We start from the raw sequence: 24,347 nt of genomic DNA, 5'->3' as shown, positions 1-24,347 counted from the left end.
ACAATAGTATATACATATTGTATTATAAATATATATATTTTAACGTTAGTATCAAATTATTTAATATAGTAAAAGTTATATTTTAAGGTTTGGTCTTCGTTAAAGATTCTAAAACATCAAACTTATTATAACTAAGGATCTAAACGTTTATTATTATAGTATATCGTAACTCATATTTATTTAAATTAATTATTATAACTTAGATTATATAATAAGCAAACAATTCTTTTAATTTAAATAACGACTAATGATATTGTTTTCATAATCACAATTACCGATGGAGTCAAACGTCTAATTAATAACCATTCTAATCACAACATAACCCAAATAACATCGAAGTCCTCATTCATTAAATCATGTTATATCTCTTATAATTAATTCATATTATTTTTAACTAGGAATCCTCGACGGTATATTCCGAATGGTTCAATCATTCTCACATCCTCACTCGTATTTTTGTGCATCTAATCAGGTGAGTAATCACTCCCATATTTTACTTGTTTTCAAATGTTTTGGGGACACTTGCGTACCTTTTATCAAATTATTTGTCTTATTATTTCTCAAACGCAACTGTGATCTTTGTGTTGTGTATTGAATGACTGTTTGTTACTTACTTACTTGAATCGCATTCGGAGAGGTCCAACATAATCTCATTATAGTATGATCATACGACCGTCGTAGTGGCCGGAGCCCGATCGCATTGGCAATGGTTTCACCGACACTCATTACTTGCTTAACACTTTCATTGTTTATACTCACAGATAAACAGTTTTGCTTATTTTTACTCTATTATTTATATCATTATATATTATCATTTTGTTTGTGTCAAAACTGGTGAATCTACTCACTCAACATGTGTTGTTGACAAATATATATATATTTTGTACGCATTTGCAAGTTATAGACTGGATTGCTTATCGAACTGAAGCTCACGTAGAGATGACCTTAGGATGTTAAACATAATCAAGAATAGTTGGTTTTGTATTGAAATTTTCTCTTTTTTGTTGTACTTAAATGTTCGTTGACAATTAATAAACTAATTAGATATTGTCGCTTTACAGTTGAATGATAGTAACCTTATGAGCTGTGACAATCAGTTCGCGCCCCGGCATTTCCGCCTTAGGTTGGGGTGTGACATTCGAGGTTCCTCTTCTACCATGTAGGTAAGAAAATCAGGGCCGAAAGATTTTTCAGTCCTTTGCCGTTTACTTTTTCTGATTTCACCCTCCTCTGTCTCATATTGTTCCCGAGGTTAATCTCCAGTACTCTCGTTTTGAATACTTTACTCAACCGGTCTAGAATAGCTCGGTTTTCCTTTATCCAAACATGGGAACTTATATTCAAACCATGATGCATCCTTTGCTTCTATTATGGTGCCCTTGTTTATTCCGGGATTCTTGGAATCATACACAAGAAATCGATATGCACCACCGGGAAGGGTATGTCCTATAAATACACAATCCACGGTTTTTTGAGTCCTATTAGTAGGCGTTTTGGTGGAGTCACCACTACCTTGGCTAAGCACCCCCACACTCGCTAGTATTCATATGGTTGTTTAATTTTCATCCATAACTCATATGGAGTTAGATCTTTCTTCTTATTCGGTATCATGTTTAAGACATAATTAGCCGATAAGATTGTTTCCCCCACATGTCCGGGCTTACCCCAGAACTTATCATCATGTCATTCATCATTTCTCTCAAGGTTCGGTTTTTACGTTCCGCTATGCCATTTGATTGAGGGGAGTAAGGAGGCATGACTTTATGTATGATTCCTTCTTTTTCACACAAGTGAATAAAAGGTGAAACATATTCACCTCCTCGGTCACTCCTTACTCTTTTGATTTTCCGATTTAGTTGATTCTCTACTTCGGCTTTAAATAAGATAAGCTTATCAATAGCCTCGTCCTTACTCTTAAGTAAGTAAACATAACAATACCTTGTACTATCATCAATGAGCGTGATGAAGTACTTGTTCCAACCATGAGTAGGAATTGATTTTAGATTACACACATATGTGTGAATCATCTCGAGGGGTTCGGTGAATCTTCAATGATGAATATCCAAGGATTTAAATATCTCATTACCATATATCAATTCATATGTTACAATTCACACTTAGTGAATTTCAAATGAGTTAATCCATCATTAACATATATTAATTCATATGTTACATTCCACACTTAGTGAATTTCCAAGGAGTTAATACGTCATTAACATATATTAATTCATATGTTACAATTCACACTTAGTGAATTTCCGAAGAGTTAATACGTCATATATGTTACAATTCACACTTAGTGAATTTGTCATTAACATATATTAAATCATATGTTACAGTTCACACTCAATGAATTTCCAAGGAATTACGCATCACTTTTTTTTCTTCATCTTAGTATATTCACCTCGTTATTCTATTACCATCTCATGATGTGATTATATATTTGATGTGTCATCTTAGACTTTAATCTTCGCAACAACTCACAAGTTGTTTATTATACGAAATTATTTTGACGACATTTACACATTAAATCTCCAAGTTTTATTATCTTCAACACTTTCGTCATCCGACATGAATCATCTCAGTGATATCGTTTTATATTATGTATACAAGTATTCCCTCAAATAGAAATCCATGCACACATATCCTCATATCCTCGTTTCACTTTTGAAACCATACTTTTGAAAAAATATGTTCAAATAACATCAACTTGTTACAATTACTACACTTAAGTAGCAAAGCTTGAATTTTCTAACACATCCATTAGAAAATTAACGTTTACACAAAACGTTATAAATAAATCGTATCTTACACGCATCGTATCTTACACGCATGTTAGATATTTAACGTTTACAAGAAACGAATGGTTTACTCAAAATCATTTCTAACACAATTGTTAGACACAAACAATTGCAAAAATCGTCAAACAAAACTAATAAAATCCCAACGGTTTTACAAGATCAGTTCTAACACTATAGTTAGAACACAAACGATTACACAAAACGTTTTCTAAAACCAAACGGTTGATCAGATATTACATTTTGTAACACTGTATAGGATTTAAGATTGCATCATGATCTCTAAAATCCAAACACACCAAGTTGTACTACGCACATAATTTCCCAAAAGAAAATAGTTATAAGATTATAATATCTAAATACTTTTATTTCAAACCATTTCGTGAACCCAAAATCCTTATAAATAAGGTTTTAAAATTGTAGCAACAATTTCACGAACTCTGTTTATAAATAAGGTTTACCGTTTCTTGATTATTTCTTTTCTTATTTTTGGATTCTATTATACAGATTTTAGTGAAGACACACCAACAATATTATTTCATTTTCATTTAATTGTGTTAAACACAAGCTCAATTTACTGTGTTGATTGTTTCATTATTTCTGTTGATTATTAATACAAGATTTCCCATATAATCAATTCTTAGTTATGACCATTAAAATATAACTGTCTCACGCGGGCTCGGGTTTTCGGAGTTGCATTCGTGTCCGCGGGAGTTCGATGGATTTCTAGTCCAGTAACCCAAATTGGCAACCCCCCCCCCCCCCTACGCGCGCGTAGGAACTGTGGTAAAACATGTCATAAAAAATTTAAATTGGTGTAAGGGCTCTACCTTATAAACCATCCAATAATTTGTTCCAAAACCGATGTGGGACAAACATTTACTACTTCCACCACTTCCTTTATTCACACACTTAAAATTTCCAACACTATATTCCTAAACCACAAATTACTCACCTTCTCAGTAAGAATTGAAATGTGTTTTAACAAATCAAACGGGTGGAAGTTGTCCGTGAAGCAATGAATCAAACATTATAGATGTGAAAGAAGATTCTAAGGCATGTAGATGAGGTTCTTGTTTCACCTTCATAGAGGTAAATTTTTTGTTTAATTTACAAAAGTCTCACTCTTCACTTTTTATACTATTAAATCAGACTAATGCATATTTCTTAAAAGTATAAAAATATTAATTCCAATGGATCTAATCATCTAATATTATAATCTATTTTCTTCAAAAAAAAAAAAGCTTTATGTTCTAACCTTCATAATCTGATTTTGTATCATATTAAGCATGTATACCACGATTTAATTTGAATCATAGATCGTTGTGGATGGTAGATACACCGTTTTTATAGCGTTGTCTTGGACTCTTGGGTTGATGGCTTTTGCATGATACATTCTTGTCTTCACTTCCCCTTGATTTTTATTTGTTATTATGCATACTTTTCTACCCTACCATATATATGATGTTTGTAGGGATGACAACGGGTCGGGTATTAGACGGGTTTAGGTAATCCCAGACCCTACCCGATTAGAAAAGCTTGTCCCAAACCCATTGGTTTCGGTTATACCCACAGGTTTCGGGTATATAATTGGGTATACTTAAAATATCTACCGTCAACATGATACAAAATTAAATCGTCACCGGCCAGCAAATGATGGGTTTTTGTTTTAAGAGTGCAAATACACCTTTAGTAGGGATCATCACCAACCAAGTGTTTAGTTGAGACTGTTCTTAGCCAATGGGCATAATTGGGTTGGGATCATTTGAAACCATTTTTACTATTTTTATTAGTTCTTTACGTTTTCAGTTTCTATGCTTTTAAATAATTATTCTTTTTATGGAGCTGTGGGTCTTCCAATCTCTATCCCCTGGATAGAGATATGATTCGCCTAAATCCTAGCATCCCCACACATTACTAAGAATTTTGCTGTGGATGAGATTTCTACTAGATATACGTATAGTTGTTTTATGTGAGAATTGGGAACTAAGTTAATTATATGGTAAAAGTGAGATTTGTTGTTAAAAAATCAACAAAACTGTAAGACAACTTAACTAATCAATTAGAACTTAATTTCATGAAGTATATTCTTCGACCTGACAATAATTAAAGCGACATGAGATATTCGGGTTTGACCCAAACATGCAATTTCTAACGTATATTGTTACTTAACCCAAAAACGCTTGCGGTATTCAGAAAGTGCCAATAATGGGAAGATATTCCTGTATAACGGATAATGCAGCATGCAGTTCCTCATTGAGGCTCCAGTCATGTTCTGCAAAATCGTTTAATTTGTTAATAGAGTGATTAGACAAGTGTTTCGATGCCCATATATTCGAAGCAAAGCTACCTCTTGGGGAAAATCTCCGTTATCCATCTGTGCGTTAATCAAGATCTTAGCTGCTATGTGCAATGGCTTCGGGCCTCTTTCAGCCTAGTCGTTAGCCCAAAACCAAATGTTAGTTGTTTACATCACCTTTCATTCACTACAACAAATATGCAGTTCAGATACAATATGTTTTCTTTCGTTGCCTAATGAATGGTATAATTAGGGTGTGAAATCACGACACGACATGAACCAATATAAATTATGGGTTTAGGTTTAGCATAAATGGATTTGGGTCAGTTTCATGTTGAACCTAGCCACCTAGGAACACGTTTAGCTAAACAGATTGTGTTCCTGTGACCGGTTGTGCTTTCATAGTTTTTCGTAAGTGCTTTATACCATAACTAAAATTATAACAACATTTCGAGCTAAGTTTATTACTCTACTCATGTCCTCCTTACGATCAAAAGCCCTAAAAATCATTTTGAAATATTATTAAAAAGTTAACGTCTTCAATTTTTTTTAGCAGGGACCACTAAGAGCCATTTTTTTTGAATCTAGGACCACCAGTGTCAATAAACTCAGTTGAGACAATAGCCTTTAATTGAGATTATTAAAATCCAATAAACCATTTTTTAGGAGTATTAAGAAGTGGAAAAAAAAAGGAAAGAGAAAAAAGAAACTAAAAAAAGACTAAAGTTTAGTTGAGACAATAGCCTTTAATTGAGATTATTAAAATCCAATAAACCATTTTTTAGGAGTATTAAGAAGTGGAAAAAAAAGGAAAGAGAAAAAAGAAACTAAAAAAAGACTAAAGTTTTTGGTTAAAGTAGTATTTGTGTTAAACAAGGTGTCTAACATGATATTTGGGTTTATATCGGTTTAACCCATGAACACATGACACATTTTAACACCCCTGGTGTGAATTTTGTTAGCTTATTTGCACTTGCAACATTTAAAAGAACATGATCTCTCACTTTGATAGTTTCGGTTATGTCCTTACCGCATTGTAGACTTGCAGTATACAACGCAATTTACAATTTATACTTCTAAATAAGGGAAAATAACATGTGTGTTTTAGTTAACGTGTGGTGGTGCCTAGACAAAGCTAACCTGCCCGGTTGACATGAGACCAAGCATGGCCCATGACGTTTGCACTATGTTAGTTCGATTTCCAGCTAACGGTGTGTATACTTCACTAGGACACGATTTGTAGCTCTCGCCCCAGCCACCTTCTTCATTTCGGGTTGAAAGTAAAAACTTTACCCCTTTGCGAACCGCTTCACAATTGTTATATGTTTTTCCAGCTGATTCTAAGCCTCCTAGCGAAAAGAATGCACCATATATGAAGCATATCCCCCAATAGCCATACCTACAAATATTAGAAGGTTTTTAATATGTGAAAAAGAGGCATCATTATTAAATAAATAGACAGCTGCAAGAACTGTATAAACACTTTATGTTAGTTGATATACTATGATAAATAAGACGGTCATAAAACAATATAACAGCTTGTGTTTCTTTCCCTCAATGTATCTTTATGGTTTATGAGATTCTCTATTTAAAACTGATTATGTATATATAGTTCATAACATTACCATGAACCGTCTTTCCATTGGGTGTTCTCTAGATAACACACTGCTTTCGTGACCGAATTATCTATTTCGTTCTCTCTATACCCGGGGTGCAACCGTTTGAACGCTATAAGAGCTTGCATCACAGAAGTTGTGCACTCAACATGCCTGATTTGATCACCCAGAAAACAAAACTTAAGGATCTACAAAAGTTTGATAAATTTAACGATTTGTAAGAAACTTTACTCTCGTTCGACGACAATGTCAGCGAACATTTCCGAAGGATTCAACATCTACATGTAAGAACACAAAAAATGTTTTATATACTAGCATATCATAAACCTTTAACAAACAAGTTCATGTACCTGTAAATATGGTTGTGGGATTGGTGGTTCCCAAACTGCGAAACCTCCGTTTGTTGGACTTTGTACATAAAGTAGAAAATCGACCGCATCATATAACCGCTGCTTATCGAACTTTTCGCCCTCGGGCATTTCAGATAGCAACAACAAGCACTGTAATATATTTACCATCAAAACAATATTATCTCCAAAATACGAAAAATAAACATAAAACAAGGTTAAATGATCACTTTCAATGCCTCCCCAGTGCAATCCGAGACGGGCCAACCATGATCTTGATCCGAAAATGTCCATGCCCCTTTGCTAAACTGTCGACACATTTTACTAAAATCACCGGTCGGGTTTTGTCTGATTTGTGATTCTTTAAGATAGAAATGTGCTTTTTTAAGGGAATCTCCGTATTCTTCGGGCATGTTACTTGCAATTATTGCTTGAGTTGCGAATGCGGTGATCCATAATTGGCTACCGAATGTTTGGGACTTCATTCCGTCTTCAGCTAACCATAAGTAATCAGGGACTCGAGCTAGGTGGCGCTTAAGCTCTTCCCCGTTGGGGTTCTCTGCCCACCAACACATCATTTGGAATCCCTATCTCGATAAAAGAAGGAATACGAGTTCAGAATCGGACACAAACTGTTATTTAGTTATCTGACGGTTTTGCGACAAATAAGACCGTAGCATATCTTGTGAATTTTACGACATACAAGTACGGTGAAAATTTTTGGTTGCTTTGTTCACCAGTTCGGTTTTCGTCTTATTCGGTCAAAGCAGAAAACTGAACCGAACAGAATTCAGGTAGATTCAAATTGAAAACCAAATTTAAATTCGATCAGTTTTAACCGAATATTTTTTTACCTTTTAAAAACTTTTTACTTTTTTTACAGTTATTTTTTATTGTGTTGAGTTGGGATAAATTATAATTGGATTAAGCTAAATGATAAATAGCATTTTTGTTATTCAGGTTGAACATAATTCACTTTTCTTTAAATGGACAACCCGGTTTAAACCAAACTGGCAATTCGGTGTGGCTTTGATTATTTTGGTCCGGCTCGGTTAATTGATTCTAAAATACATAACGAAAACCACTAACTCTTCGACAAACATTTTTCTGTTGTGGCAGATTCAAAACGAAAAGTCGTTGAAAATGTTGTGACGAAACCTTTCATTTAATCGTCATAATTCTGCAACAGGGTTGCAACGACCTTTTTTTAACGTGTCATCTATCTGTCGCTAAAATCATCAAATCCAGTCGGTTTAGTCAACCATCCACAAATTTATTAAACGCGGTCAATATAAAGTCAACCACGAGTGGTAAAATAGCTATATATGGTCAGCATTAACTTGAATGTTGTGACGTTTGCCGACCACATTACTAATGTTGTGACTGGTTTGTGACAGGTTTGCCGACCACATTACTAATGGATCCCTATTTGTTAACTCGACATATACCTTTTCAATGCTTGCCATGGTAATGTACCGGCTCTCTTCCGCGTTGTAACGCGTCAACTCAATCGTCCTTTTAAGGGCTCTTTCTCTTAGTTTGGTAAAAGGCCAATATTTGAAAAGTGGTTCACTCAAGTAATGAAGACCATCCCATAACATATCTTGGACCATTGAATGAGGGTAGTACAAATCCTCCTGTAATAAAATAAAATCACAATACATTTGTGACAACATACAACCCTTTTTATAGTATAGCCGCTCGTGAGATATTTTATATCGGCTTGTTAAAAGCTTGAAGGATGAACTTAAACAAGCCTGAGCTCGAATTACCTCACGAGCCTAAACGCGCCTATATTATATGTATTATCTGATAATTGTTTTATATAAAACTATGAAATTTTTTTAATAAATATATATTATGTTACATATAAAAGTTTTATTTAAAAATACGTGTAAAAATAATTAAAATGTATATAACATAATTATCTAATTATGAATAATAAATAAGTTGAGCCTAAGTGGAGTTTGAGTTTGAAAACTACTTAAAAGTTGAGCTCGAGCTTTATGAATAACATTTTTAGAAAATAACCATTGAACAACCTTGCAACATCTATGGCGTTGTTTATTCCAATTTATCTCGTTGTATGGCATGGGATAAATCTCTTGACGTAGTTGAAGAACAAGATCGGTGATTGGGCCATGAAATTTTCTTCCGTATAAGTATGACACGGGCATGTAGACCGTTCGACAATAGCACCACATTTTAGCTACATTACGGGCATGAAAAGCGATGAGAACAACTAAACTAATTTGTCGTCCAAAACATCATTGAACATTTGTGACTATCAAGTAAGTCGCAAAAGCATATGCGACGGACTATGAACATTGCATGTTTAGCCAACCATTTTCCCATTTTAGCGACTAAATACTAATCTCTATATTGCGGCAGCAACCACCTGGGACTTTTTAGTTTTAATAACTAATTAGTTAACTTTCGAAAAATATTTGCCGCGCTTTCATGATCTTTTTTATTTATTTTTAAAAAGCATTTTACGATTTATTTTTGTTACATTGTTATCTGGGTTTTAACATATTTCCCCTATAGCAATATTTACTTTATGATTATTTTCATCGTTGACATTTATCTAATTTTATACATATGTAATTGCGACCGATTATAACAAGACGCAAAGTTAGCGCCATATTGAGTTATAGTCACTAATTTGTGACAACGTTTAATCAACAACCATTCGTTAAGTTTTGTGATCATTATGTTCGGTCTCCATTACTCGGATATTCAAAGTGTACCTGGATGAAAGGGTAGAGCTTCTGGGAATATCCAAAATTCTGGTGGAACCGGGTTGCATCCTTCCCATTCATACACACCAAGTACCTACACACATTATAAGCATTTAAAATGGCGTACAATTGGTTTATTCGAACAATTTTATATAACGAAGAATCTATGTAGATGAACCGAGTGTCAAGTTTGTTACCGAGAGATAAAGTTTGCCCCAAGAGGGTATGGAAGTCGCACCACCATGATCGAGTATCCATCTTTGGGCTCAAGTGAGTGCTACATTTGCATAATCATATTCTTCACCGAGTAGTCGTAGGGCTACGTAGCTCAACACGGTCACAAACATGGTGCTATGCCCTTCGATATGAAATCCCCATCCTCCGTCTTCACCCTAACATCGATTAATATCACCAACACCGATCATCTAAGCCACATTATTGAAAAAGCATGTAAGTGTATGAAGTATGGTTTCTTACTTGATGATTGTAGATAAAACGTTTCATCTCTTTTTTGTGCTCCTTTGTTAAATGTGTATCTATGGCTCCACTTATGTAGAAGATAATAATCTGCACATGTAAGTAAGTGTTGTTAATAGCTTGTTGAAACTTACTACACCGTCCAAACAAGACCACACCAACTAGTTTGGCCGGTAGATAATTATACAGTTCATTGTTTGAGAACCGAAACCAACTGTATAAACTGAACCAGGCGTTTAACAATTATTATTTATTATTTAATTTTAGAAATATAGAGTTATTTAACACTGCTTATACATTTTTTTGTTCAAAACCAGAGTTGCTTATGTTCAAAACGAACAATATTGATTGATATTGAGGGTCTTGATATTACAAAATAAGATTTAACGGCTTGATTTTGATCTTCACACTTTAGGATTCTTGTTCTTACATTCTTACTGACTTACCATATGTAACTAGACAACTAGTTGTAAGATTTTCATAAGCGACATCAAATCAGGCGTTAGGCTCAAATGTTTTCCATATCTTTTCACTATCTCCTGCGGTTCGGAGAGGACTCAGCTGTTAGTTAGTACCCCCTTGGTTTCGGGGTGGACCCTTTCACTCTATTTTATTATATACGTTTAGTGAAAAGAATGTTTTTTGATACACCTAGGACATGGATTCTTTATGAACCAATGGATCGTGACAAGTCGTTACTACTAGCAATGACTTCCTCTTTCATTACTTCATTCTTTCCATATCCCTCTCCTTTGTTCTCAGTTACTCATCAAATGGCACTCAGTTCATATCTTTAATTTAAGTTCGATCATTGACAAGGTTCAAAGAAAGGGTGGGCTATTGATAAAGAATCGATTCCAAACCACAATGCTAGCAGATGGCGGGAGCTCCGCCTAGAAGAAAGACACAAATGGGATAGAATGCCTTTCTTCTCTTAAGATATTTCTTAAAAAGAGGTGGTATTAGTTTTGAAAAGAAAAGAAGGCCACCGCTTATCCAATTTATTGCCAATTGCAGCAGCAGACTCGAACCGATCGTTTTGAGTGAAGGCGGTTTAAGTTGTCAACCGCAGACGGGGCTAAGCTTTAGCGCGAATTCAAAGCCGGGAACCAAGCTAAGGATTCATGATTAGCGCGAAAGCCTAGCGAACAAAGAAGCGCAGCCCCTCCATTGACTCCTTCAATATGCACTTTTATGTAAAGTGGCTTTAGGTGCATGGTCATTGCCTCAGTAGGTCGATACTCGTGCTGAGCTTACTGGTCGTAGTATGTGTCCTTTTTCTTTTTGAAGATGGTGATCATAGGACTGCCTTTTATCAATGTAACAGGCTCAGTCTGCTTCTCCCGCTGTTTGTTCGAGAACTTGTCGCTCTTCTTCGAGTTTTTTAGGTTCCTTGGACTCTATCGTTCTATCCTATAGTTATAGTAGATTAATACAAGATCTGTCCTGGTTGTTATGCCTGTACTTTGATGAGCATATTTTCGCCCAATACGATTCAGTCGATACAGAGTCTCTCCAGGCGTCGAGCAGGGCCTCATTCACTTGATTCATTTGACGAATGCCTAATCCTCCCTTTAGGCGTACAGACATCCTCCCAAGCCAGCAATCTGAAAGCTGAGTCAAATATGAGAATTGAAATGCCTTGTTCTTTCTCTAAGAATCCGCAGCCCCATGTACCTGTCAAGGTTGAACAACACCAATTGTAAGCCTCTCTATTATTATGAACGAAACGCAGACGCAGAACCAAGCTTCCAATCTCTAAAATACATACACATAACCTCCCCCAAGCATCATCACAGTGGCTTGAGGATTCGTCCTAGAAGCTACTGCTTCCGCCTCTCTAGGCTTCGCTCTCGCTCATGACTGGTATATGGATCTCTCTATGTAGTGATCGGCCTTCTAGAAGCTTCGCCAGAAGGAGGGACACTTTGTAACAATTCATCGCGATAGCTGCCTTTGGCTCTACTCTAATTGGCAACGAGACAGTGGATTGATTCCTACACCTACGGGCTCAGGTTCCTTCCTCCTCTAGTCCGAATCAAGATGGCTCCTCTCTATCTTGTGATGCCTTCAGCCCAAAATTATCCAGATAGCTGCCTTTACTTTTAGATTAGTCATGGAAAAGCTTATGAACGGTTCCGAAATGACACGCTATTCCGTCTCATCCTTTCGCCCCAGATGGTAGGAATAAGATAAAGGAGGAGGACATTTTTTACTTCAACCGAGGTAGACTCGCACCCACGTCTTTGTTTAAATCACTGGCAGTTCGGGCAGGCCCGCAGGACTGGAATTCTGAAAAGAAGGAATGTCTGGCTTTTCCTATTCTAGTGCAGGTTCTTGCTCGGTATAAATCGCTTCACTTTGAGTGGGCTTGGCCCGCGCTTTGACAAGGTTGTTGCCCTTCCTTCCACCTGTAGAGAGAGCCAGAGTTAGGCCTTTGTATGACGGATTTCTTGATAGTAGGATCAATGATCTTTAGTTTCATTCAGGATCGACATGCCCCAGGTTTGAAGAATTCGATGACAGGCCTTCGCTGCAAAAGATCCCGGAATTGGTCGATTCGGAATCGGCTGGATTGGATAAAGGGTTGTTTCGTCGATAGCATTATCTGATGTGGGATGCGTAGTAGCTGTTGTCACGGTAGGGGTCCCTAAGGCGGGAATTGTCCTAAAGTAGCCATAGCGTTGATTGCTCTCCTTATTCTATTGTATGGGCGAATTATCTTAACGAAAGCTTTCTTTTTGGCCCTCGTGTGAGGGTTGTCATAACTTGTGTCTATCTGCTGTTAAATGACTTCACTTAATAGAGTCCTAAGGGCAGTCTCTTTGAGAAGGGGCCGTATTAGTTTTTATTAGCTGTCCCAGGGAAAAGATTAAGTATTGGCTGTTGGCATGTCCGAGCTAAGATCGGTTGAGGCGGGTAAGGTTGCCTAGCTTACTTGGTAAAGGACTCCTTTCTTTAGTTTAGCAGTCATGGATCGATTCTAGATGGTTCACTTGTATACCCCTATTCTCAGAGTTCACGTTCTAATCTAGCAAATCGACTTTTCAGAGGAGTTCCTTAGTTTTTGGACAGGACAGGTGGGAACCAGGAGGTAACGCGTCTGTTAAAGCAATCGGGCAAATGCGTGTATACTAGCTTACTAGCTATAGCTGTTACTGTGCTTTCTGGATACCTTTCCATGCTTTAACAAGCCAGCTACGCACCTTGCTCTTCTCTTATAAGCAAGTAGCTTTGATTTGGGAATAAGCTGAAAGTCAAGTAGTATGAGTTGAAGTGAAGGGCGCTAGTAAGTAATAACTAGTAAGTAATAATCAAATCAGGTGTAAGGCTCAAATGTAACTAGACAACTAGTTGTAAGATTTTCATAAGCGACATCAAATCAGGCGTTAGGCTCAAATGTTTTCCATATCTTTACACCAAATCAAACATTACACCTTTCAGTGACAGAATGAATTATTTTAACTTACAAGTGGAGGAGTGAAGAACAAAGGGCCAGCATGTTCAGTAGCCCAGTGACCATCTTTTGCTTGGATTGCACGAATTAGCCGAACAGCTTTTCTTGTTGCCGTTGTCACGGCTTCATAACTCACATTCTCGTCCTCTTTTAACCTCGCGGGTGGTATACTCAGCACATCTATTCCGTTCTCCCTGATCAACTACACAAGGTAATCCACATTATTATCCATGATGTAAAAGAATACTTCTGCTAGTCGTTAAATATGTCCGAGCAAGAATTAAGTATATAATAACAACAATATTAGTAATATATTTTAGTAATAATCAACAAAATAATAATTGTTTTCTTGTGACTTTGTGGTTTTCTCTTGAATTCTCTCATGGCATATATGCATATATTTGATTAGTACTATATAAAAAATTATGTAGCTATTAATCTATATCTGGTTGGCTGGTTATAAGTAACTGCTTGCGTCACGTATTACAATTCTGTGATCCCAATTTTTTCCCGCTTCTCTTATATCATCCGTTCATATTTACAGTAATAAAACATAGTATATCAAAATATCTTTTTATAATTCTTAAATCTTTAAATAACAAATTAAATATTTTCTTTATTCAACTTATGTAACATACAAGTTTTTAAGATAGTAATATAAACAAATAGCTAACCAAGTGTAAGAAGAAAATTGAGTCGTTATAAATTTGGAGGCCTAGAACAAGTGATTACGTGTGTATGAAAATATAATCACATAATCTGTTTTGAAAAAAAAAACAATCCAAAACTCTCCTTCATTAACCAATCACATACAATTTTTTTAAAGTGATCAGTTTTACCTGTATCCGCATAAGTAAATCACTGGATGTTTGGAAACCCTCCTTTTTTCGTTCTAGGAAATTTTGACGTGCGTTTTCGACTTCTTGACGTTCTTCTGGAGTTCCAGCATTTGGGTCGAACTCCCAAAACTGACGACCAACAAAGTTGTTGGTGGTAATCAAGTAAGGATCATTACCTTCGGATATCTTCAACTTCCACATCTTTTGTTTTTTTGTTAATTGATGGCCCAAAGAGATATGTTGTATCATGCAATAGGAATGAGGATGTGTTTGTGGTGTTATATAGGGTTAATTTGTTTTCCTTTATTTCCTTTTGGTGTAACAAACTAGGGTCATAGTGGGGGATTTTACTCCTTTAAAACTAAAGTGATTATTACTTAAATTATAAAAATATATTGGATAGCATCATAGCAACTGTTTTATGCATATGCTTTATTTTTTATATGTTCATAATTTTAATACTATACATTTTATCATCCTATATTCATTTTGTTTTAACTTTAGACGGTCATTTTGTGTAACAAAAGATGTTTGAAAAAAATGTTAGATCGGATAATATTTTCTACAAATGACTGATCGATAAAATTAATAATAATCCATGGTTTTTACGAAAAGGGAAGAATTTTACGTTTCTAAACATTTGATACCATGAACTTTAGCGTTACATGTACTTAAGTAAAATACACCAAATAATTGAATAAATAAGAATGAAGATCAAAGGATTATTATTGCAAATCACTACCCAAATGATTATACAAAAGGAATTGAAACGAAATTGAAAAACTGGATTATAAGTAATCGCCAACGGTCCCTATTGTGTTGTTAACGATCTTTTAACAACCAAACTTCTAAGTGATCAAACACTAACGATCCATGCATGAACTTAAATAAAACTCTGTTAACTTCAATGAATTAGTAACATGACAAGTTCATTATTATTCCTCAACTTTTTAATTCTTTTTTCAATCTAAGTTTCAAGCAATGTCTTCCGCTCTTTCAATTTGTAGAATTCATTATTCTTGTCTTTTAGGCTATGCGTAATGGGCTATAAAATGGGCAATAAGGGCCACTTTTAGAGGGGAACACCCCCGGGCTACAAAAGGGGCGATAATGGTGAGGGCGACAAATATATGTCGCCTAAGTTGTTTTGTGGTTTAATATTATTTTATTTAATATGTGTGATATATAGGGTAGGGTTAATGTAAAAAACAATAGTTTTGTGAGAATCATAAGAATAGATGTACATCATTGGATCTAGGATCTAGTGGTTGAGATTGATAGTTTCTAAAATTCGTATAGTTTCTTATTTAAATGTTATAGTGTCCTATTTAGATTGCGTACTTTATTTTAAAATCTTCTCACAAATCAATTGTTTTTTATTTGAACCCTTATATATATATATATATATATGGAATGGTTATCTTAAAAACAAATAGTTTCCTAGAAAGACTAAAAATAAATCATAGTCATTAGATCATGTTAATCAATGATTGAGATTTAAAATTATCAAAAACCATCATAGTTTCCTAGAAGTACTCTTTTACCATTATAACCGACATAGTTTCATAGATTTGTTCTTTCACCATATATTGTAATGCCACATGTTAAAAATATATTGGTTCTTACCATTCCTAGGAAACTCTTTCTTTTTATTTGAACTATTTTCTATATGTATATATATATATTGGGGACGGATCTTGCGAGAAGTGATATTACAGCGAGAAGTGCGAGAAGTGAAGGTATAACTCCATTAATCCCTAATATCACTCATTTTCATATGATGTTACATACATATATGTAGGTTGGTTGTATTTATGTCTTAGTTACACATTCAAACCTACCTACAAACATATAAATGTACCGAGCCACTTTCAAACCTATGTACCTACACACATACAAACATACAAACACATATACAAACATACGTACACATATACAAGCATACGTACCTACACACATACATATGTACCTACACAACGCACCTACACATAAGAAATGGAGTGAAATTAGGGATTAATGGAGTTACACCTTCACTCTCGTACTTCTCGCTGTAAAAAAACTTCTGAAATGATCCAATACCTATATATATATATATAGCAAGGTTAAAATAAAAAGTAAAACTATCCAAAGAAGTGTAACAAGTGGTTTTTACCCTTACAAAAATAAAACACACCGAACAAAAAACACACTAACAATATCCACCATCAGATGATCAAATCCAATGCCCGATATTACTTCTCACACTTCTTACAAATAACTCACTTCTTATTCTAACCTGTTTCGACCCAAACACTTTCCGTTCATAAACTGTTTCTAGCCGAACTAATTTTACTAAAAAAAACCATCGACTTGAACTATATATGAGTCTGATCCACCCATTTAGTTAACATAAAAACTAAGAAGACATGAATATTAAATTTATCTTTGTTCATATTATAATTTTAAGAAAGTCATAATTTGTTTAATTGAGCTAATTAAAAATATTAAATATTAATAAATGCATTAACGATTATATCATTTAACATCAAAATTTATTAAATTGAATGGATGGTAATTAAAAAATTAGTTAATTAGGTGGAATATATATAAATGGGAATTGATTAGTTTGCATCCCATGTGGATGGTATATTTGAAGGTCATGTGGAAACATGTGTTGCTGACTGGATGCCCGTTTCGTTATAATCGATTTGATTGATGGGTTTTGTGAGAATGAGAGTTTCGGTTTGAACTTGGGTGTTTATTGTATGGAATGATGGTTGATGGGTATAAGAGTAAAGGGTTGTTAGATGAAGCTGTGTGTTTTGTGCTATGGGTTAATGTTAAGGATATGTTTCCGGATTTGTATTGCGTTAATTCGTTGGTGACGGGTTTGGTGAAGTGTAGGAAAATGGAGTTGGTATGCAAGGTGTATGATAAAATGCTTGAGTTGAAAATCGTTCCGGACATGTGATCAGTGGTTGTGTAAATGTGGGAGGTTGGTTGAGGCGAAAAGGGTTTTTGGTAAGATGACAGAGAAAGGGTGTGAGCCGAGTTTGGTGACATATAATGTGATTATCAGAAGGTTATATAGAGACGGGTGTACAGATGAGGCGTTTGAGCTATACACATGCAACGGTTATAACGAGTTGTGTAAAGTTAATAGATTGGAAAAGGCGAATGGTGTTTTAGAAGATATGTCGTGCTGAATTGCAGAAAAACTTGTCAAAAATGCGCAGAAACGAGCAATTTTAAATGTTGAAAACAGTTGAAACCTGCTGATTCGTTGCCGATTTGCTGTTAAAACTGCTGCAACGCACTGTTTAAGTGTTGAACTGTTGATAAACGAATTGTTTTCTTGCTGAAAACATGCCGAAACTGCCATGACTTGACAAATTCATCCAATTGCACCCAAACTCAAAGAAGGACCACAAGCTCGTGGCTCGACGAATGAGAAAGTCTCAGTATTAAGAAAATGGGGTTAGCTGTGAAAGAAAGAGACCGACATTCATTTTTGAATATTCATAGCTGAGTTTACTAAAAGTGGGACCATCTCATCGTAGTGATTAGATGACACCTATAATCGTTCACATCTAATGTGACACGTCCCCCCCCCCCCCCCCCAGTTTGATCAACGGTATCAGTCGGCTAGAGAGCGGGGCTTATCTTGTTTTGAGGAGACAAAGTTGTCTCTTGTACTAACCGAACCCTCAGTTCGTAAGTCTTTTTCAACATGTTACGAAGCTCCAGGCGGTCAACTTGATGCGAGAGAGGCATGAGTGCAGTTCGATCTTATGGTGTATTCCTTTGTAGTGAGTAGGGCCTCTTTCTCATTGATTAGTTTGCCTCCTCTCTATTTAAAGGTCTCCAATCCTACGGCGGTTTTTTGTCAACGAACCCGTGGATAAGTAGGCCTTTCTTGCATACCGATCTTCAGCCGAGTTCCTTCCATTGTAATAAAATCTGATGATACGCTTTGGCGTTGTTACCCACCAATTAAAAGGCCTTCTAGGTGGATAAACGTGCTAAACTGTGTGGAAACGTGTTAAAACAAGCAACTTTAAGTGCTAAAACGTGTTTAAAAGTGCTGAAATACACTATGTTTCCAATGAAACTTGCTGAAACAAGTTGTTTAACGTACTGAAACGAATTGATAAACGTGCTGAATGGGTTGTTTTAGCATTATGTTTGCTGAATTTGCTGTTAACAATTTGCGGTTTGCAATCATTCGAGTTCTAAAGTTGTTTAAAGTTTGTTGGTTGACTAGAAAACGCAAACGAGCTTAAATGAATAAAAGCCTGACATTTTATGTAATACAAACCATAGATGTATGATAACAGATTAATGGATACCACCATATGCACATTAATATTATTTTAGGAGCTGTAAGGACCAAATAATCAATGAATTTTAGTTGTTTTTTTTTTTTTTTTTTTTTTTTTTTTGCATATTGTATGCAAGTTCAAACCATGTGTTACATTTTGAGTTTTAGGACACTTTATGATATCTAATGTTTTTCTTTTCTTATTGCTACTATACTGTAGTTTGCAGTTTTCGTGTGATTAGTATTGATTCTTCCCCAATACTATCTGTTGGAAATCTTGTACTACTAATCAACAGAAATAATGAAACAATCAACACAGTAAACCGGGATTGTGTTTAACACAATTCCCTTAAATAGATTCTCGGTCTGTTCCCAGGGTACTCTGGTTCGAAACAGAATCGGTGCTCTACCGGACACGATCACTTGCTTGAAAACGAAAACGAAATATTATTGTTGCAGTAGGAAGAAGATGAAGTGTGTTTGTTTGGTGTGTCTTGACTAAAACCTGGTCATGGTATTTATAACCAAGAGTCATAACCATATAATCAATTCTTAGTTATGACCATTAAAGAATATTAAATAATAATAATAATATTAATCTAATTACCATTATAAAAAGAATTGTAACTGAATCACAATAATCATAATCATTATGATTTATTAATGGTATTGACCAGACAACCAATTTGAATTTCAAAAACTGTCTCACGCGGGCTCGGGTTTTCGTAGTTGCATTCGTGTCCGCTGTACGTGCGGACACGCACGAGTTCGATGGATTTCTAGTCCAGAAACTCAAATTTGCACCCCCCCCCTCGCGCGACCGTAGACTTGTGGTAAAACATGTCATAAAGAATTCAAATGGGTGTAAGGGTTCTACCTTATAAACCATTCATTAATTTGTTCCCAAACCGATGTGGGATAAACCTTTTACCACTTCCACCACTTCCTTCATTCACACACTTAAAATTTCCAACAATCCCCCACATGAATGGAGGTCGAAACAACATTATTCCGATTAGATTTCAGCAGTTGAATATTGCATACAATAGGCTGGTGTTATCCTTTGAACCTTTGCTTATGAAGCATACTTAGCCCACCGGCTCTGAGTAGACTGTGATGTCTTTGAACTCGTTTGCCGTTTGTGTAGACGACAATACACTTCACACAAGACTCTCCCTGACAAATTCAAGTCCTCATAGTTATGTTCGTTATGGTCATGAACATGTGCCTGGTTCCGCAAGAGCTATTAAGTATTGTGCCCAACAACACCCTTCGAAGCGACCCCACTTCTCTCTCACATAGGTGATTCCCCATGTATGACTACCTTGGTCGAATCATTAAAAGCCATATGCTTAGCCTCACACTTGTCACTTTTAGGAATGAACTAGGAAGGTTACCTTGCTACGTGGTAAACTCCCTCTTAAAATTGTAGGGTTATCCCCCCCCCCCACAGTGACCGCACTAATTCATACAATTAGGTTTTCCTATTGAACTCAACTCTTGGGATCTCCAGTCTGTTAAGTTAGGTTTCCTTCGCATGAACTTTAATTTTTCAAGGGCTTCAGTCCCATTCCCATGGACGACTTCTGAACTAACTCTCTACTTAGGCCTTTTGTTAGCGGATCCGCAATATTATCCTTTGACTTCACATAGTCAACAGTGATAATTCCAGTAGATATTAGTTGTCGTACCGTATTATGTCTACGTCTAATATTCCTATTCTTACCATTATACATTGTGCTATGAGATCTGCCAATTGCCGATTGGGTATCACAATGTATACAGATGGCCGATGCCGGCTTAGGCCATCTTGGTATATCCTCAACAAATTGACGTAACCATTCTGCCTCTTCGCCCGCTTTATCTAGGGCGATGAATTCTGATTCCATCGTGGATCTAGCTATAACCGTTTGTTTAGACGATTTCCACGATATAGCAGCACCTCCAAGTGTGAATACATATCCACTTGTTTCTCTGGAATCATTCATGTCAGATATCCAATTTGCATCACAATGTCCTTCGACAACTGCAGGATATCTGTTATAATGTAACCCGTATTCTCTAGTGTATCTTAGGTACCGAAGCAACCGAATCACACAATTCCAATGACTTGAACTTGGGTTGCTTGTGTATCTACTTAGCTTGCTCACAGCATATGCTAAGTCGGGTCTAGTGCAACTCATAAGATACATCAAACTGCCAATAATTCTTGAGTATTCCAACTGGTTAACGGGTTCACCTCTATTCTTAGCTAGATGATGACTTGTGTCAATGGGAGTTCTAGCTACATTAGAGTCATTTGCATTAAACTTCTCAAGAATTGTGCTCACGTAATGGGATTGACTTAAAACAAGTCCATCTTGGGTTCGTGTGATTTTAACCCCCAAAATCACATCCGCAAAACCCATGTCCTTCATGTCAAATCTTGCTTTTAGCATGTTCTTTGTGGACGTTATGATTTTGTCGTTACTTCCAGCAATGAGCATATCATCTACGTATAAACACAAAATGACATATCCATCGGATGTGTCCTTCACGTACACACATTTGTCACATTCATTGATTTTGAACCCAGCATCAAGCATGACATGATCAAACTTTTGGTGCCATTGTTTAGGAGCTTATTTCAATCCATACAAGGATTTCACAAGTTTACATACTTTCTTTTCTCGCCCAACGGCTATGAAGCCTTCGGGTTGTTCCATGTAAATCTCTTCCTCTATATTTCCATTCAAGAAAGCCGTTTTTACATCCATTTGGTGAACTTCCAAGTTTCTAATGGCGGCAATGGCAAGCACCAACCTTATAGATGTTATTCGCGTAACCAACGAATATGTATCAAAGTAATCTAAACTTTCTCGTTGTTTATATCCTTTGATCACCAACCTTGCCTTATACTTATCGATGGTGCCATCAGGTCTCATCTTCTTCTTGAAGATCCATCGATATCCTAGTGGTTTACCCCCTTGAGGAAGGTCCGCTAGTTCCCATGTATGATTTTGTAAGATAGAATCTATCTCACATTTGATGGCCACCCTCCACTGAGGTCCTTTAGCGGAGTTCACCGCTTGTTGATACGTTTGATGTAACAACTCGAGTTTTTTTCCAAATTGATATTACCCGACCCATTTCTTGTCCAAGAAATCTTACCATATTTGTCGAGTAAATTAAATATTATTATAATATTATTTTATTTAATTAATTATATTAAAACATGTTTATAACTTTAGATTTTTGGCAATTTTAACCCAAACTCAAACTATTACCCAAATATGTTTCTACCTCTTTAGTTTAGGGACTAATATGCGATTTTGAAATATTATAACCCATTAACCCATGTTGTAACTGGTTACCCTCTTACCCGATAACCCATCCAATCAAAACCCGAACCAGTTTCGTTTCTTGTAGCATAATTTTCGTATTAATTTTGGAATTGATCGGTGGACATTATTATTCTTTCCATTTGCGGCATAGCTGACACCCTAAACGAGCTAATTATATGAGTAATGATCTGTATTTCCTTTTTATTCAAACCGACACTTGTATTAACTTGTTGGACACGAGATCTGTGATGATAATTCAATTAAACTTGCCGATACGTTCCTTATGGCATCGCAAATCAAACCCATATGACGAATTACGTTATCAAAACCTGCATCTGTTGTTCTCCGTCGCATTTGGCCGTGACTGGGTTGTTTCCCCGTTCATCAATATACTGTTTATCCTTTACCAAAACCCAATTAAACTTGCAGACAACAGCTCCTCCCCATCGCCATTCGTAACCCTAAGTTTGATTATATTATATCAGTCCGTATGACACGCTCTGGTTCGCGTTATTGGCCGGCAAACACATTTATGGTTCGCAATCAATTCACAACGAGAACTGATATTTTGTTTATGTTTCTTGATCGTTTTGCAGTGTTTAACGCTAACCCTAAGATTAATTAAACTAGCATTAAGCGGATTGAACGATTTGGGAATTAGGGTTTATAAGGATTTGGGATTTATCTGCCATATTATATTTAAATTAAATTTCTTATTCTATAACGAACATGTAGCCCAGCTCAGTTGGTTTGTGGGTGTGTGTGTCCAGATCAAAGAACCGGCCAGGGGCGCAGGTTCGAGCTCCCCTGGACGTGGTTTGTCTTTTATTTTTGTTTTTCTTGTTTTAAATGTTTAATTGGTATTATAAATTGTTATAAATGATATTTAATATAAAATAAACATTATTTTATTAAACCGACCTCATTATGTTATCGTGTCTTGGCAATAAATCTCGCGCACTAGTTTTTCGGGTGTGTATATATATATATATAATTATATTTTAATAATAATAAATCATCTTGATTTTCTTAAAAACCCGACACCATTATTGGTGTTTACTCGTCGTCAAACGTCTTTATAAATTTATTTTTATTAATGTTATATATATGTTTCATTCTGTAAAATTGTAACAATCGTATTTTAAACGTATTAATTATAAAACTAGATTATTTAATATAGTAAAAGTTATATTTTAACGTTGTGTAAAATTGTAACAATCGTATATACATATTGTATTATAAATATATATATTTTAACGTTAGTATCAAATTATTTAATATAGTAAAAGTTATATTTTAAGGTTTGGTCTTCGTTAAAGATTCTAAAACATCAAACTTATTATAACTAAGGATCTAAACGTTTATTATTATAGTATATCGTAACTCATATTTATTTAAATTAATTATTATAACTTAGATTATATAATAAGCAAACAATTCTTTTAATTTAAATAACGACTAATGATATTGTTTTCATAATCACAATTACCGATGGAGTCAAACGTCTAATTAATAACCATTCTAATCACAACATAACCCAAATAACATCGAAATCCTCATTCATTAAATCATGTTATATCTCTTATAATTAATTCATATTATTTTTAACTAGGAATCCTCGACGGTATATTCCGAATGGTTCAATCATTCTCACATCCTCACTCGTATTTTTGTGCATCTAATCAGGTGAGTAATCACTCCCATATTTTACTTGTTTTCAAATGTTTTGGGGACACTTGCGTACCATTTATCAAATTATTTGTCTTATTATTTCTCAAACGCAACTGTGATCTTTGTGTTGTGTATCAATTGAATGACTGTTTGTTACTTACTTACTTGAATCGCATTCGGAGAGGTCCAACATAATCTCATTATAGTATGATCATACGACCGTCGTAGTGGCCGGAGCCCGATCGCATTGGCAATGGTTTCACCGACACTCATTACTTGCTTAACACTTTCATTGTTTATACTCACAGATAAACAGTTTTGCTTATTTTTACTCTATTATTTATATCATTATATATTATCATTTTGTTTGTGTCAAAACTGGTGAATCTACTCACTCAACATGTGTTGTTGACAAATATATATATTTTGTACGCATTTGCAAGTTATAGACTGGATTGCTTATCGAACTGAAGCTCACG

General features: G+C 35.4%; 1 pseudogene; it reads right to left on the bottom strand.

Annotated features, from left to right (window-relative positions):
• Positions 1-6,199: 6,199 nt before the first annotated feature.
• Positions 6,200-14,901, bottom strand: LOC143622467 (dammarenediol II synthase-like; annotated as a pseudogene).
• Positions 14,902-24,347: the final 9,446 nt, after the last annotated feature.

This window comes from Bidens hawaiensis, unplaced genomic scaffold (genome assembly GCF_021521415.1).
Source record: "Bidens hawaiensis isolate Kalapana, Puna unplaced genomic scaffold, B.hawaiensis_p1.1 tig00000326_1, whole genome shotgun sequence".
In the NCBI taxonomy this organism is placed as follows: Eukaryota; Viridiplantae; Streptophyta; class Magnoliopsida; order Asterales; family Asteraceae; genus Bidens; species Bidens hawaiensis.
This window is presented reverse-complemented; position numbering and strand designations above follow the sequence as displayed.